The sequence below is a fragment of the Molossus molossus genome, unplaced genomic scaffold (genome assembly GCF_014108415.1).
Source record: "Molossus molossus isolate mMolMol1 unplaced genomic scaffold, mMolMol1.p scaffold_m16_p_8, whole genome shotgun sequence".
NCBI lineage: Eukaryota > Metazoa > Chordata > Mammalia > Chiroptera > Molossidae > Molossus > Molossus molossus.
This window is the reverse complement of record NW_023425402.1, coordinates 112609077-112624492: the sequence shown is the minus strand read 5'-3', so window position 1 is coordinate 112624492 and position 15416 is coordinate 112609077. Positions and strand designations below refer to the sequence as shown.

The following is a 15416-nucleotide window of genomic DNA, read 5'->3' as shown; positions in this document are numbered from 1 at the left end:
TGCGGGCCCCTGGGGCTCTCCCCCACCGCCGCGCATCAATACCCTTGAACTGTCAACAATGAAACGCAACCCTGTCACAGAAGAGGAAAATGTGTGCAGCCCCATGAGCATGATGCCTCATTTACCCAGAACTCAGGATAAGAATCCAGTCTGAAATTTAGTCCCGAGTTAAGGCTAAACGGGTCCATCGGAGACTCCCTGGGGTCTGACTTACCATCTAACACCCGCTGCTAAGCCCACAGTAGAGAAGAGTGTGGGAAGGGCACCGAGACAGCTACGCCCGGCAGCAGCAACGCTGAACGCTGACCTGGGAGAACCAAACGGACAGAAATACTAAAAAATAAAAAGCCAAAAAAATAAAACATAAAAAGTCTAAGCAGACAATGCGGAAAACGGCTGCACAAGCCTCGACAGCCCTGCGGCCGCGCAGCAGCCACGTCCTGGTGCACCTGGCCCCCAGGGGCCCGCTGCTTCGTGAGCACGCTCTTCCCCTTCCTTCCCCACGCGGACCCGTCCCTGCAAGGAGGCCTCGGGGACGTGCCCAGTCTGCCTTCAGCACGAGTCCCCTCCTGTGCCTGGGAGGCGCACGCAATGTGGCCGTGCGGGACGGCCACGGCCACGGCCACGGCCGCCGAGAACCCCGGGCACACGGGGAGAAGGCGCAGAGAATGGCGGCAGGGCCCGCAGGGACAGGGGGCGGGTAGGGTCCGAGGGGGCGCGGGGACAGGGTCCGAGGGGGCGCGGGGACAGGGGGCGGACAGGGCCCGAGGGGGCGCGGGGACAGGGGGCGGGCAGGGCCCGAGGGGATGGGGGGACAGGGGGCGGACAGGGCCCGAGGGGGCGCGGGGACAGGGGGCGGACAGGGCCCGAGGGGGCGCGGGGACAGGGCCCGAGGGGGCGCGGGGACAGGGCCCGAGGGGGCGCGGGGACAGGGGGCGGACAGGGCCCGAGGGGGCGCGGGGACAGGGGGCGGACAGGGCCCGAGGGGGCGGCAGGGCCCGAGCACGCCCCGGGCGCACGCAGGAGCGGCCGCGACGGCAGAACCGCGAGCGCAGCGCCCGGAGGGCCGGCCCTACCTGGAGACGCGCCAGCACCGCCGCGACGCCCCCAGGGGCCCTCAGTCCCGCCGCAGCCGCCCGCGCACTTTCACTTCCGCTCGGGCGCTTCCGCCCCAGGGACCACCCCGCTCGAGGGGCGGGGCCGAGGCGCCGGAGCAGCGAGGTGCGCAGGCGCCGCGCCCGTTGCCTGGGAAACCGCGCGGCGCGACCGAGCTCGGCTTCCGCGGTCCGCTCTCGTGGGCGCTGGTGGGCCCGCCCCTTCCCGCGGGTCCGCGGTCCTGGCTGCGGCGTGGAGCGTGGGGCGGGCGGTTCCGCGGGAGCGTGGCCGGGCTCTGGGCGGCGGCCGCTGCCGGCGGGCTGGGGGCCGGTGACGGGCCGGGCCCCGAGCTGGGCGGCCCCGGGTCCTGCCGCGCGTCGCCCGGCGGACGGAGTGCGGACCCGCCGCGGGCCTCGGCCTCGTTCCGCCTTCGGGACGAGCTGCGTGGACCCGGAGCTCAGGCGGCCTTCGCGTCAGGTCCGCGCTTCGCCGGCAGCGACACCCTGTCCTCTGCGGCCGAGGGCACGTCCCGCGGGCAGAAAGGCGCCTCGAAACCCGCCTCCTTCATTTTTAAGAAAAGTGTCGACAAGCCAGGTTAGGGCGCCTCTCGCCCCCGCTCCTGGCCCCGCGTCTCGGCACAGCGAGCCCCGGGGACCGCGCGCTGCCCCTGCGGAGGCCGCAGGCGGGCGGCCCGGCCCCGGAGCCCGAGGGGACGTGACTCAGGGTCACGGGAGGCCCGGCCGCAGTCCCGGGGCGTCCCTGCCGGTGCTCACAGTCTTCGCGGCGGACAGACACCGGGCGCCGCCGCCGCCGCCGCCGCGGGCCGCCCCGAGCGCGAGGGGCCGCGGAGACGCGTTCAGGAAACAAGCCGAGTCGAGGAAGCTGGGTCGTGCGTGGTGGAGGTGGCTCGGGCCTGGGTGTGGCTGAGCCTGGAAGGAGGGAAGGATCGGAAGAGGGACTTTCAGGCACACAGCCAGGAAAGGGAAGGGAGCAGGGATCCCGGTGGTTGAGGGAGGAGCCAGGGGCGCAGGTCTCGGGAGCAGGAGGTTCCCGCTCGCAGACAGCGGGGCCGGAGGCAGGTTGCCCAGAGCCCCCCTCATTGCTTATGTGAGTCCTACCACTGGGCAGTCCCCATCCACCCCGCCAGCCTCCGAAGCCTTGGGCTCCGCTCCTAATACACACACCTGGCCGGTTCCGCTCAGCGGTTAGAGCGTCGGCCTGCGGTCCAGAAAGATCCGGTTCGGTTCCGCTAAGGGCATGTACCTCCGTTGCAGTTTGTCCCCGGCCCTGGTTGGTCGTGTGGGTGGCAGCCACTCGATGTGTCCCTTTCACGTCGATGTTTCTCTCTCTCTCTTCCTCCCACTCTATCTGAACAAAAAATGTAAAAAATGTCGGGTGAGGATAAAAATATATATATACAGATGACTTGGATCAACAGACATTTGAGGAAGACCAAAAGAAAAAAAAAACCAGAAACTAGTACAAGAAAAAAATGCTATAAGAAACTTAATTGTCTACAGTCCCTGAAGATATTACATCCATATAAAAAAAAGCACTCCAAAAATAAGAAAGAGCTCTTGAGAATTCAGAAAGTAGTAACTTAAATGTAAAAATTGATTTTAAAAAGATAAATTTGATATCTCTCAGGTAATAAGACAAAAAAAGACATGGGAAAAGAGAAGACATAAAAAGCTAGAAGATTAAGAAGTTCAGCATCCAAAAATAGCAATTACAGGAAAGAGAACAGAGAAAGTGAGGAGGAAATTACTCAAGAAACAATTCAAGCCGGGCCAGTGTGGCTCAGTGGTTGAGGGTCGTCGACCCTGCACCAAGTGGTCGCCGGTTTGATTCCCAGTCAGGGCACATGCCCGGGTTGTGGGCCAAGTCTCTGGTGGGGGGCACGCAGGAGGTGGCCAATTGATGTTCTCTTTCATCAGTGTTTCTCTCTCCCTCTCCCTTCCTCTCTCTCTAAAAAATCAATTAAAAAAAGAAAGAATTCAAGAAAACTTCCCAGACCCAAAGATACATTCTCATATGGAAAGGGCACACTAAGGCATAGCATCACAAAATTTCTGTGATAAAGAAAAAAATCTTAAAACGTTTACATAAGAAAACAATAAAAGGGTCACATTTAAGGTATTGGAAATCAGAAAGCATTCTTTTCAGCAGAATCTCAGGAAGCTGAAATGCAATGGAGTATTTATTTCAAAATTCTGAAGAAATTTGTTTAACATGAAATTCTACTCTCCATGACAATATTAGTTAAATGTGAGGGTAGAATAAAGATATTTTCAGATATGCAGCTCAAAAATTTTATCTGCCATCGGGCCAGTGTGGTTCAGTGGACTGAGTGTTGTCCCATGGACTGAGGGGTCCAGGTTGGACTCCGCATCCGGCACCTGCTGGGGTTGCTGGTTAGGGTTGAGCTTGATCCCCAGTAGGGGGCATGAAGGAGGCAGCCATCCGTATTTCTTTCTCACATGGATGTTTCCATCTCTCTCTCTAAAAAAAATCAATAAAAAATTTTTTACCTACCAAATACTTCATTTGAGCCACAAGCAGGAAGGTATACTCCAAAATTACAAAGTCAAAAAAGAGTAATGGCCCTGGCCAGTTTAGCTCAGCAATTAAGAGCGTTGGCCTGTGGTCCAGAGAGACCCCGGTTCTGTTCCCGCTAAGGGCACGTACCTCGGTTGCAGTATGTCCCTGGCCCTGGTTGGTCATGTGGGTGGCAGCCACTCGATGTGTCCCTTTCACGTCGATGTTTCTCTCTCTCTCTCTCTCTCTCTTTTCCTCTCTCTCCCTCCCACTCTATCTGAACAAAAAATGGAAAAAATATTCTCGGGTGAGGATAAAAAAAGAATGCTGGGGACCTGGAGAGTAGGAATCCAATTCCCAGGTGAAGGCTGAGGACCACCGAGAGAGCAGCAGAAGGCGGTGGAGACATAGCTCCAGGAAAAGTATGATGTGTTTGGACATTCTAGAAGACCTGTCGAGTTTGGTGGCAATAAGTAGCATGTGCCTCAGCTATTAATAATGATTACACAATTTTAATAAGGTAAATAGTGAATGGTGACTTAATCAAAAGGATGCTAGAACTATTTTTGAGAAATGGGAGATGTATTTATATGTATTCATAAACGTGTGTTGAGGGTGACCAAAGTTTTGCCGCCCCCAAATATGCTTTTTGGGATGTTGTTTTAAAGCTGTTTATTAAGAAACAAAAGACTCAGAAAGAACCTTGGACCCTCCCCTTAGCTGCCTAAAGGAATCCAGGTAGAAAAACCTCAGAAGAAGAGAGCATCCCCTCAGCACCCGAATGTAAACTAAGTGTGGCCCACAGCAAAGCCTGGTGTTTGAGCCCCTCTGCGCCCCACTGTTTCTGGTGACCCTGAGAAAGAACTTGTTTACTGCTTGTTAGCTTTCTCCTCTACCTGTGAATTACCTGCTTTCCCTTTGAAATTCCATACCCCTGCCTCCCCCTTTGTACCCGATGGGTCTTCAGGTCTCATGTTCTTATGTTACCCCCACATGTCATCCGTAATAAATTTTGGACATTTTCTCTTCATGTTGATCTGTTTCTTGTTCATTTGACTGTTACCCCGGCTAGAAGAACTTAGAAGATGGGAGGAAAGTGATTTCCTTGGACCCCCACAGTGTCTAGAAAGTGGGGGGTGGGGTTGAATCCCCACCTGCTAGCTCAGGATGTCCACAGACAATGCACACAACCGAAAGAGAAAGACATCACTGCAGGAACTGAGGAGTTAAACGTAGAGGAGGGACTCTGGGGGGGAATGTGTGGTGTGGGAAATTGCTATTTTTTCCTTTATATTTTATTATATTTTTTTGTTGTTAATCCCCACTTGAGGATATTTTTTTCATTAAATTTAGATAACAGTGGGAGGGAGGGAGGGGGAGAGAGAGAGAAAAAAATATCTATGTGAGAGAGACACAAAGATTGGTTGCCTCCCACACGACCCCAACCTGGGCTAGGATCGAACCTGCAACCCTTGAATGGGAATCCAACCCTTGGTCCACAGGTCAATGCTCTAACCACTGAGCAAAACAGCCAGGGCTATCTTTTCTTATAAATCTAGAAATACTATTTGAATTTTAAAATCTGTAAGTATATTACTCTGATAAAAGGAAAAAGTTTAAAAAAACTGGTTAACTAGTACAAGTGGTTGTAAGTGAAACAATTGTTACTGAAACTCAAATCTGTCTGAATTCTGAAGGCTTTCTAATTTTATTTACTCATATTTACTTATTTATTTATTTTTATCCTCACCTGAGGACATTTTTCCTTTTTTTTTTTTTTTTTTTGTTCAGATAGAATGGGAGGAAGAGAGAGAAACATCAATGTGAAAGGGACACATTGAGTGGCTGCCACCCGCACAACCCAACCAGGGCCAAGGACAAACCGCAACGGAGGTACACGCCCTTAGTGGGGACCGAACCTGGGTCTCTCTGGACCGCAGGCTGATTCTCTAACCGCTGAGCCAAACTGGCCAGGGCCTGAAGTCTTTCTAATTAAAAAAAAAAAAAAAAAAAAAAAAAGGCTACAATACACTACCGTGAGTAAAAGGGAAGCCAAAGAAGGAAAAGTGTATATAAAGGTCAGTGTAACAGGAGGAAAAAAGCTATGTGTGATTATTTACGTACTTCACACCACACAGACATGTCCCCCGTGCTCTAGCAGACACATCGCGTTGCCAGTCGCGGGAGAGCCTGGAAGCAGGGGACGAAGAGTTTACGTAAAAGAGGAAAATAGGGAAGATAAGAAAGAAAAGGAAAAAGAGAAGCTGTAGGTTGAACACGGGGAGAAGCGAGGAACTAAGGGAGGGTAGCGGGTTAAAGAGAAAGACTGAAAGCAAAGGAAATGGAGAATGACATGAACTGTGGAAAGGGTAGGATTCGGGACAGGTTTCTCCGGGTGACACGCTGACCCTTCGATGGCCTTCAAGGTTTATTGGAAAGCAACAACCACATGGGCCCTAGATTTTATTTAAATAATAGTTCACCATCCAAAAATTGGGAGAGAGAAAAGGTACAACCATAAAAACCGACTTCTCCATGGTTGATCCATGTTCAATATGACTGAAGCGTGTTACTGCTGATAACAAGCATCATATAGAGAATGTGTCCCTCGTCCTTTGTGCATGTGGCTCTGGGTCCTGCAGGCATCATGGGCCGAGTGAGCAATGTCAGAACCAACCAGCCCCCAGCAGAGAGGAGGTGATGGAACTAAAATTAACTAAGACCACTCTGCCTCCTAATTCCTCGGGTTCTAGGAGACGACGTCTCCTCATTATTTTACTTGAATACGAAACTTAATTTCTTTAATAGTGAAGAGTGTTGAATTGGGGTTTTCTGTTACTTGTAGCTGTCTGTTTCAGCTTCTGTCCACGAAGGAATAATTCCTCTGGAACTTGTTCTTCTACTCTAAACAACCAGAGAACTAGACAAAATATATGCTTTTTCTACTTTCAGACAGGAGACAGCAAAAAGTGAAGGATGGAGATTCTTGAGAGGCAACCAAAGAGATGTCCAGGTCACCAGAGAAAAATCAAAGAGACAAAAGGCTGGTTCCTTCATAAGATCAATAAAACTGATAAGCCTGTAGCTATACTGATCACAATAACAACAAAGATGACATGATTATCCATACCAATCATGGAAGACGACATCACAGCTTTGCTTATACTAAGGGTTAAAAGGAGACTATTCAAAAAACTTAAGTTGAGATAGAGAAATTCCTTGAATCTTACAAATGATCAAACCTGACCAAAGAAGAAAAAAATCTGAGTAACCCTATATTTATTAAACCCTGAATGTATTTATTATATTGCATCTGCAATTAAAAACTTTCAGCAAAGAAAACTTCAGACACGGACTCACTGGCGAATTCTTTCAAGCATTTAAAGAAGACACATTCATCCTACAGAAACTCTTCCCCAAAATAAAAGAGCAGGGGGAACTTCTCTGCTCACTGTGTAATTCATATAGTAGTTTAAAGTGTTACCCAGCAAGGCTGTGGCTTGGCACACACAGAAGCCAGTGCTGGGACATCAGCTTCTGGGAAAAGAGAAGGCTCCATTCACAAGTGGACTGGCAAGGAGACAGGAAGAGAGGCGCAAATCTGTCTCCTGGGTTCGGGGTTCAAGGCAAGATTTTTAAAAAATGTATTTAGCCCTGGCTGGCTTGGCTCAGCGGCTTGAGTGTCAGTCCACGGACCAAAGAGTCTTGGGTTCAGTTCTGGTCAAGGGTACGTACCTTGGTTGCAGTTCAGTCCCTGGCCCTGGTCGAGGTCATGTGGGAGGCAACCAATCAATGTGTCTCTCTTGCATGGATGTTTCACTCTCTCCCTCCTACTCTATCTGAAGATAAATGGAAAAATATCCTTGGGTGAGGATTAAAAAATATACATATTGTTGAAAGTATTACCGATGTCCCCCTTTCCTTGCCATTGGTCCCCTCCACCCCACTCTCCCCCCAAAGTCCAGGCAAGACTTAGGGCATTTCAGCACCAGATATTCTTGGACAGTGGGCCTTGGCTTTGAAAGGGTTCTGGTGTTCACGTTCTGGTCAGGAGTCAGGCCTTCCGTTCTCCACAGGTGTTACTTGTGAGTGGGGTAAACTCTGTTTCTGGGTTTTGTTAGACACCGGATAGGACCAGTTTGAGCTGGTCTGGCAGTTACAAAAGCAGTTCTAGATTATTTTTGGACCTCCAGCCCCTATGACTAGCTAGTGGACTAATGAACAGATGAGGACTGAAGAGGCCTTCCCACCCTCCAGGGACAGCGGTGTTTGACTGCAGCCCCCACTGTGAAAGGTGACCTCCTTTTCCCATTTGCTGGACTCTGGTTGTGCCAGCTGTAGCCTGACTTAGGTCTAGCCACTAAATAACACTTTTGCTGGGGCCTTAAGAACCTGAAAACAGCTACATTTCTTGCCTTAATTAACTTCTACTGTTAATAGGAACAGTTCCAAGTATCACTAAAACAAACGATAGTTTGAGATTGTTCCTAAAACAGACTCCCCAGCCATGCCAATGCTTACCTAGCAACAGCCTGATGCATGCATTCTGAAAGCACTTAACAATTCGTTATTAGGGGTGATGACTGAGAAACAGCCCCTGCCCTGTTCCCATTTTCCTCAAAGAAAATGGCATTTTGAAAACAAATCTCGATGGTGAGCCAGTGCCATCCCCATTCTGTGTCCCTTGGGAGCGGGTAAGAATTAAAATATTGAGAAGGAAGAAGACGGGGAACAGAAAGGAATGCAGCTGTAGAAAGTAGGTCCTACATTTTGAGATTAATAAATTGTGTGGATCAGAAGGTGAACGACGTTTGCCTAAACGTGTCCCCTCTTTTTTTCTCCAATACTTAGGTTGTTTATTGGGGTCCCTTTCTCTCCAGCCCATTTGGTGGAGCAGGGCTTTGTAGAGTCGTCTCCTAGCAGCGAATGCAGAAGGCCCATTCATATTACAATGGCGGAGAGGAAAGAAAGAGCCTGGTTTGTTTCAACGGCCTCTGTCTCCATTCACAGCCTGGTGTTCGTCTGCATTGTGACACCCACAATGGCACTGAAGGACTCATTGTGGCTGAAAACAAATCAAAACAGAATAAGGGGTGCTAAGATAAAAGAGTCATGCAACAAAATTGCTAAAAAAAATCTAAGTCTTACATCTGAGATTTATGTTACCTTTTGGCTGTGTGGCCTATTGACCGGTGTTTATAAAAACCTCTAGAGTTTAATAAACAAAAAGATAAATGGGAACTTTATGTACATTTTTAAAGGCGCTTACACCGAAGGGATGGGTCTGCCCTGTTGCTTTGGAAGCTGTTTAATAATTATCGTTTTTGTTTGCACAACATTTGGGGAGCCGCGCTCAGCACTTTGTGTATATTTTCCCGATAAACATGCCCAGGCTCTGCCCATGTGGCCCAACAGCGTCCCCCACACAGTCCCCCGCCCCCACCGCGGCCCCGACCAACATCAGATGTTGCAGGAACCCACGCCCAGTTCAGCAGGCAACAGGTGGAAGGTTGAATAGCTTCACACGTTCTTCGGGAGGGGGCGGGAGAAAGAGAAAAAGAGGAGGGCGGGAGGGCAGCCTTTTGGGAGCCGATTTAAGGATTAGATCAGATGTTATTGCTGGTGAAAAATTAAACAGCCCGGTGCTCTGGGGAGTGCAGATTAATATATTTAGTGACTGCGCACAAAGGCTGCTCATTGTGGCCACGTCTGAATGCCTGTGAATAGGATGGAGCATATGCAGCCTGTCACCGCAGGTGCCCACATCTGTTCTCCCCCGGGCAGATGCTCACAGAAAAGGGGAGGTGGGAGGCCAGGGAAGGACAGCGTTGTCGAGAGCTCCGCCTCACCCAGGGCTCCTGGGGTCCAGCCGGGACACTCCGCAGGGAGGGCGGGTCCGAGCACCGCACGCCCCGGTTAGGGCTTGGGGCGCGGCGTCTCCGGGGCGACTGCGTTTCAGAGCCTGGGGCGCCCGGCGGTGATTGACGGGCCGCCCCGGGACCCGGCGACAGGTGCCCGCGACCTCCCGGGTGGGGCGCGTCCCGGAGAGCGAGGCCTCTGGAAGGCCTGCGGCCCATCGCCCTTCGGAGCCCCTCTCCCTCCTCCATTGTCTTACAAAGTCACAGGCCTTGCATTTCCAGGTCCAATCACTGATGCAGGTGACCTGGCCGTGCGCCCTGGAGCCGGGATCTGGGGTCCAGGGGCGCACAAAGGTTCCACCGCCCACTCGCGGGCCCAGCAGACAGTGCGCGCAGCCTCCCCTTGGTCGCAGTGGGCCGAACCCGGGAGCCCTCCCCAGCGGCAGGGGTGCGCGGGCCTGCAGGGTCGGCCAGAGGCTCCCAGCGGCAGCAGGGGGGGGTGGGGTTGGTCCACCGCAGGTCCCAGCCAACCTGGCCCCTCCCGGCCTAGCAGAGATGCCCCTCCGAGTGAGCGCCGGCACCGCCTCCAGGAAGCCCTCCAGAGCGCTGCGGTCTGTGTTGGGGGGGGGGGACACCAGCCTCCACCTAACGCGCCCCCCTCCGGCCTAGCACGTTCTATTGCGGAAAGGTCCAAGGGGCTGCGGGGGGGGGGGGGGGGGGAGCGCCGCAGCGGAGCAGCTGCGCGGTCATCTGATCCGGGACAAAGGCGCGCCCGCCGGGGCCTGGGCCAGGTAAACACGCGCTTTGTCATGGAGATGGGCGCGCAGCCCCGAGCAGATGATCCGCGGTTTCGGGGAGAGGTGGCAGCAGCCGAGGAGACTGGGGTGGGGGGTAGGGGTGGGAGGAAGCAGTGGGGACACAGGCAAGGGAGGGGTGCGGGAGGGGCGGGTGGCGCGGGGTGGGGGCGCGGGGGGCGCGGGGAGTGGGTGCGGGAGGGGAGGTGCTGGGGGCCGTGGGGGCGCAGGGAGCAGTGGGGAGCGAGGAGAAGAGGGTGGCCGGGGGGAGGGGCCGAGCGGTCCACTGCCCCGGCCGTGCCTGAGCCACGCGACCCGCCCTTTCTCATGCAAATCCGCACATGCCTTTGCAACGTCTGCAGACCTGCGGCCTCCGGCTCCGCGCACCGCTCTGGTGGCGGTGCCCCAAATGCAGTGCACCCCAAACAACAAGACAAACCACGTGGGTGTGCGGCATTCCTTCCTCCCCTCGCCTTCGCCGCTGGTCCCTTGAAAGAAGGAGAGGCTTTGAGACAGGCGGTGACCCCGCTCCGCAGGGAAGCCGGGGCCCCGGGCTCATTCACGGCGGACGGAGGGGGAGGCTTCGGAGGAGCTGTCAGGGCCAGTCGTTCTCCCCGGTTCTGTCCTACCACCCCGCCCCCAGCCCACACGAACCTGCGGGCCAGGGGTCGCTGTCCTCGCCGTCTGTGGGGCCGGCCTCCGGGGGGCGCGCCGCAGCGGGGCAGAAGCGGGCTGGTCGGGGTGTGTGTGTTTATCCTGCTGCCGGAGGGAAGCCTCCGGTGTCTAAATATAAACTGGATAGGCCCCCTTCTCTTTCCGGCTGTGGATGGAGGAATGAATGGCTTAGGTCAGCGATTTTCAACCTCTTTCATTTCACGGCACACACCAACTAATTCCTGAAATTCTGCACACCAAAAAATACATTGTATTTTTGCCCACGTGACAAAAAAATAGGTATACGTTTGATTCATTCACAGCAGCCGGCTATTGTCATTTCTAAAAACTGACAATCCAAGGGAAAAGAGGTCAGTGCCCCTGACTAAGTAGTCAGGCGCTGCATATTTCAAAAATGCTTGCGGCTCACCAGCTGAAAATCACTGCTTCGTTTAGAAGGGTATCTGCCACCAGCGAGGTCCAGACACAACCAAAGGGAAACATACTCATATTTACATTTCGGTCAGTGTGTCTTGTAAACGGGCACGTGTCCCCCAGGGTTTGGTCCGTAAGGCAGCCTTAGAAGGGAGGGAACACCCATCACATGTGCAGGGCAGACCGAGGATTTGCCCACAGAAATCTGCAGCAGCTCCGTGCATTCACAGCCGGCAGGCCAATCCCTCTGGTGTCTTACCCGCTATTAACTGTGGCTAAGGAGAGTGGGCAAAGGGTGTGTTGGTGGGAGATGTGATACTAATACTAATTAATAAACATGCTTTAGGGCTCCTTCCTCCTCCTCCTCCTTCTTTTTCAAGTAAGCTGGCATGTTTGACCAACAACAGATTTGCTTCTTGGAAGTTTTTTTTTATTTTGTTGTTCTGAACAAGGACCCTAATTCTTCTTGGGAATAAGAGAACCTCTCTGTTGGGTATACAGTGTTCAGTGGGTCTATGAAAACACAAACCCCACTCAAGTCTCCAGACTTATTTACACAGAAAACTGAACCTGTGGCTGGCTTAGAGTCCCAGGCCCATTGTGGGCATTGTTTATTGCAATCTTCCCAGACCCCCCTGCCCCCAAACCACCACACACACACACACACCTTGAGAAAAGGACTTTTCTTTGGGTGGAAGGGGATTTGAACGAGGTTGGGTAACCACAGTGGTAGGTTACACTAACTCCTGAGCATGGGCATGGTTAATTTGGTAAAGTGGCCTAATAGAATGGTTGGTAAAATAACCAGGCTCTCCAGCACAGAATTCCTCTGTGGTGGCTGTGCCGTGGTTCTGTCCTAGCCAGCAGGGTCATCCAGGCTGTGAGCTACACCTGCCTGGCAAGAACAAACCACCACCAGGCAGTAAGTCCCGCTCCAACCCTGTGTCCGATGTATTGGGTGTCTTCTCAGCCTTAATGAGCCTCACTTTGTACAGTGAATTTGCTGAGACATCAAAAAGTATTTAAAAGAAAGTTTCCTGCTTTTTCCTAATGAGCAAGGTGAGGATTTATGGTGTGTGGGGAGGAGGTCTGGCTGTGAGGGCCAACATGGAGCTGGTCTACTTAACATGCTGCAGCTTAAGCTCCCTCCTGCATTTGGGGGTTCAGAGCGCTGAGTTACGGGAGTATAGAGACATGCAGTTAGGGAGTGAAAAAACGCCATTTGGTTTGGAGCAGATGGCTGGCTAGGGGGCTGATGGCGTCTAAAGGCGTGTCATCCCCCTTCAGCCTGAATCCCTAAGGGCTCCCCTTGTCTTCCCAATCAATGAAAATTAAAGTGCGCAGAAAGGGTGAATAGTTGGACCTCGAGTCTCTCCTTTGTTCCTCTCAGCTACTGGTGTGCAGGAGTTAAACTACAACAGGCTCCCATAGAAACACTGAAGTTAAACAGTCTCCTTCAGCTCAGCTTAGGAAGGGAGAAGGGGGAGCCCACGTGGAGTGGGAGAGAGGAGGAGGAGCAGAAGGGGGAGGAGGGAGAAAAGGAAGAAGAAAGGAGGAAAGAAGAACAGGCGAGGAGGAAGGAGAAAGACTTGTTCTGCTTGATTTCCCCAATACAGAATCTCGTGGCATAAATTAAGTTGGAAAAGAATGAACGCTTTGGGCAGGATTCTGATGGATTTTACGACGCCTTTCAGTTCCGCTTTGCCGCCGTAATCGAGAAATCTGTGCCATGTCAATTTAACAAATACTTGATCCTGAGGGGGGTTTGTTAAAGATTTGGGGCAAGTCTTTGCCCCCCAAGGTTTAAGCCCTTGCGCGTGGAACTTTTTATTTCCACTTTTTTAAACAGGCATTCAAATAAGCCTGTTTCCATTTTCTAATTAAAAGGTTCCTGATATTGCATTTCCTACTGAATCTACTCCAGTCTCGGGCGCAGAGCACTTAGAGCCCACGTTCCTGTCGGCCTCTGGGGTCCCCTGCTCCAGGAAGGCGCTCACTCCCCACCACCCACCACCACCACACACACACACACACACACACACACACACACACTGGTCTCTGTGCTGTGGGGAGCAGAGTTCTCAGAAATTAGCTGTCAGAGGAAACATGGATGTCGTGCGAAGAGGAAGCTGACGCTAGGTGGCAAGGTTAAATTAGGATTGGCCGCCTGTGTGGAAGCGAGTCCAGGCGGGAGCAGCCCAGGCGGGGAGCGCCCTCCGTCCTGCGTGTAGCCTCGCCAGCAGCTTCCATTTGCTCAGAACCAAACGGCAGGAGGTTCTGGCGGGGTCTGGCCTGCCTTCCTCACCTCCGCCTGAAACGTTACCTGCGATTAATTCTCTGCTTCTCTAAGGAGGCAGCGGTGGGAACCCTGGAGTGTGTGTACTTGTGGACCCCAAACCGTAGGGGTGTCTGGGAGCCACAGAAGCAGGACCCCAGTTGCCTAACTGGAAGGACTCCGTGGACAACTAAGTGACTTGTAGAGGCTGTTTACAGTGAGTTTACTTTGTATTTATGAACTTTGCCATCTTGACGTCTGTCGCACTGAAAGCCCACTTTTGCCTGAACGGTGCCCGTCCCCACCAATCAGGTGGCACCCACAGCGAGGCCCTGGCCAGCACCCAGGCTGCGAGGCCGTGCAAGGGACACTTCTCCAACACACACCTTTGGCCCCGTGAGCCGCGCGGGGCAGGGCGAGAAGGCGGAGCAGCGATGGGAGAGACCTCGGCGCGCGCCCGGCACAGAGCTGGATGCCAGAGTAGGAGTGTGCGCCCCACCTTAATTCTGCCTTGAGCCCGCAGCATGAGAGCAATTTCGATAATTCATTGTGTGATACGTGTGTTCTCGGCCCTCCCAATAAACTCATTTCCCTTTTTAAAACTGAAAACAAAAGTTCTAGTGTCTGATGGACGTGTACAAACCTAATAAGGTGATGGCTGTGTAAAGGTTGCGGGCTGGGGGGCGGGTGGAGGTCTGGGAGCATGTGCCGGACATTGTTGCAGAGGCCGGGGCGCGCGAGGGGCTCTTTCTCTCGCGTTGTGCGGGAGCAGGTGCGGCCCGCATTACCATACAGCTGAGCGCACAAAGAGCCCCTGATCCAGGCTCGCACAATAACAGGCTGCCTTAATGACAGCCACGCGAACGACACACACCGAACTCACTTTTTACCAAGCAGAGGGAGGCTGAGGGGGGATATACCCAGGAGAGAGGGGCCGGAGACCCAGGAAAGCGGCCGCGGCCGAGAATCGCGCCGGGAAGGGTGCGCGTGTGCACTGGGAGCGAGAGAGACTGCGGTTTAAGGCGGCAGGATCTCCCGGCTGGGGGGACGCGCTGCCGGGATCCCGCCCCCACAGCAGCAGCGGGGTGGGGTGGGGTGGGGGTGGGGTGGGGTGGGGTGGGGTGGGGTGGGGTGGGGTGGGGTGGGGGGCACTGCGCTGGCCGCCAGCCCTGCCCGGCTTGCGGGCTCTGCGTTCCCAGACGTTGAGTCGGGTCCTGGGCCAGGAGGTGGGTGGGTGTCAGACCATCCCAAACTTCTCGAAACTGCCGATGTGCTCTCGCCACCCTCTGCCTGCTGCTCGCGCCCGCCCCTGTCCTACCGTGCCCCCGGCCCCCTCGCTCGGAGACTCCTCCTTCGGAAGAGGCCGCCCCCGAGAAGGCGGCCCGCCAGGAACCGGGCCTCTAACTTCGCTCCCCCCTCCCATCCCCTGAGCCCCGGGACGTGGGCGCGAGGAGACGGTGGGCGGGCACCACGGCCGGGACAGTCTGCCAGCCCGTGTCCAGCGCACAAGTCCGGTTGCGCTCCGCAGGCGGGAGGCGCGGCGCCGCGGTGTCACCGTGGGCCTCCGCGAGCCTGTGGCCCGGGAGGTGGCCGAGGAGGCCGGGCGGTGGCACTAGCTTCGGGATCCGAAGGGACTCTAGCAGGGAACATTTTGCAGGAATGTAAATGAGTGCGTTTTGTGTCGAGAGGGAGGAAGGGGGGTGCTGGGGGCGGGCGCAGGGGGAGGGCCGGAGGCGGGGAGGGGTGGGGGCGGGGAGGAGGGTTGCA

The 15416-nt window shown here is 54.1% G+C and overlaps 1 protein-coding gene across 1 annotated transcript in view; it reads right to left on the bottom strand.

The window, feature by feature from the left end:
* The window catches only part of FAM120B (family with sequence similarity 120B), a 45430-nt gene extending 45128 nt beyond the window's left edge, over positions 1–302 (bottom strand). The window contains exon 1 of the mRNA XM_036248960.1: positions 215–302. The gene's annotated coding sequence lies outside the window, so the exon portion shown is untranslated. The remainder of the gene's footprint in view (positions 1–214) is intronic.
* Positions 303–15416: the final 15114 nt, after the last annotated feature.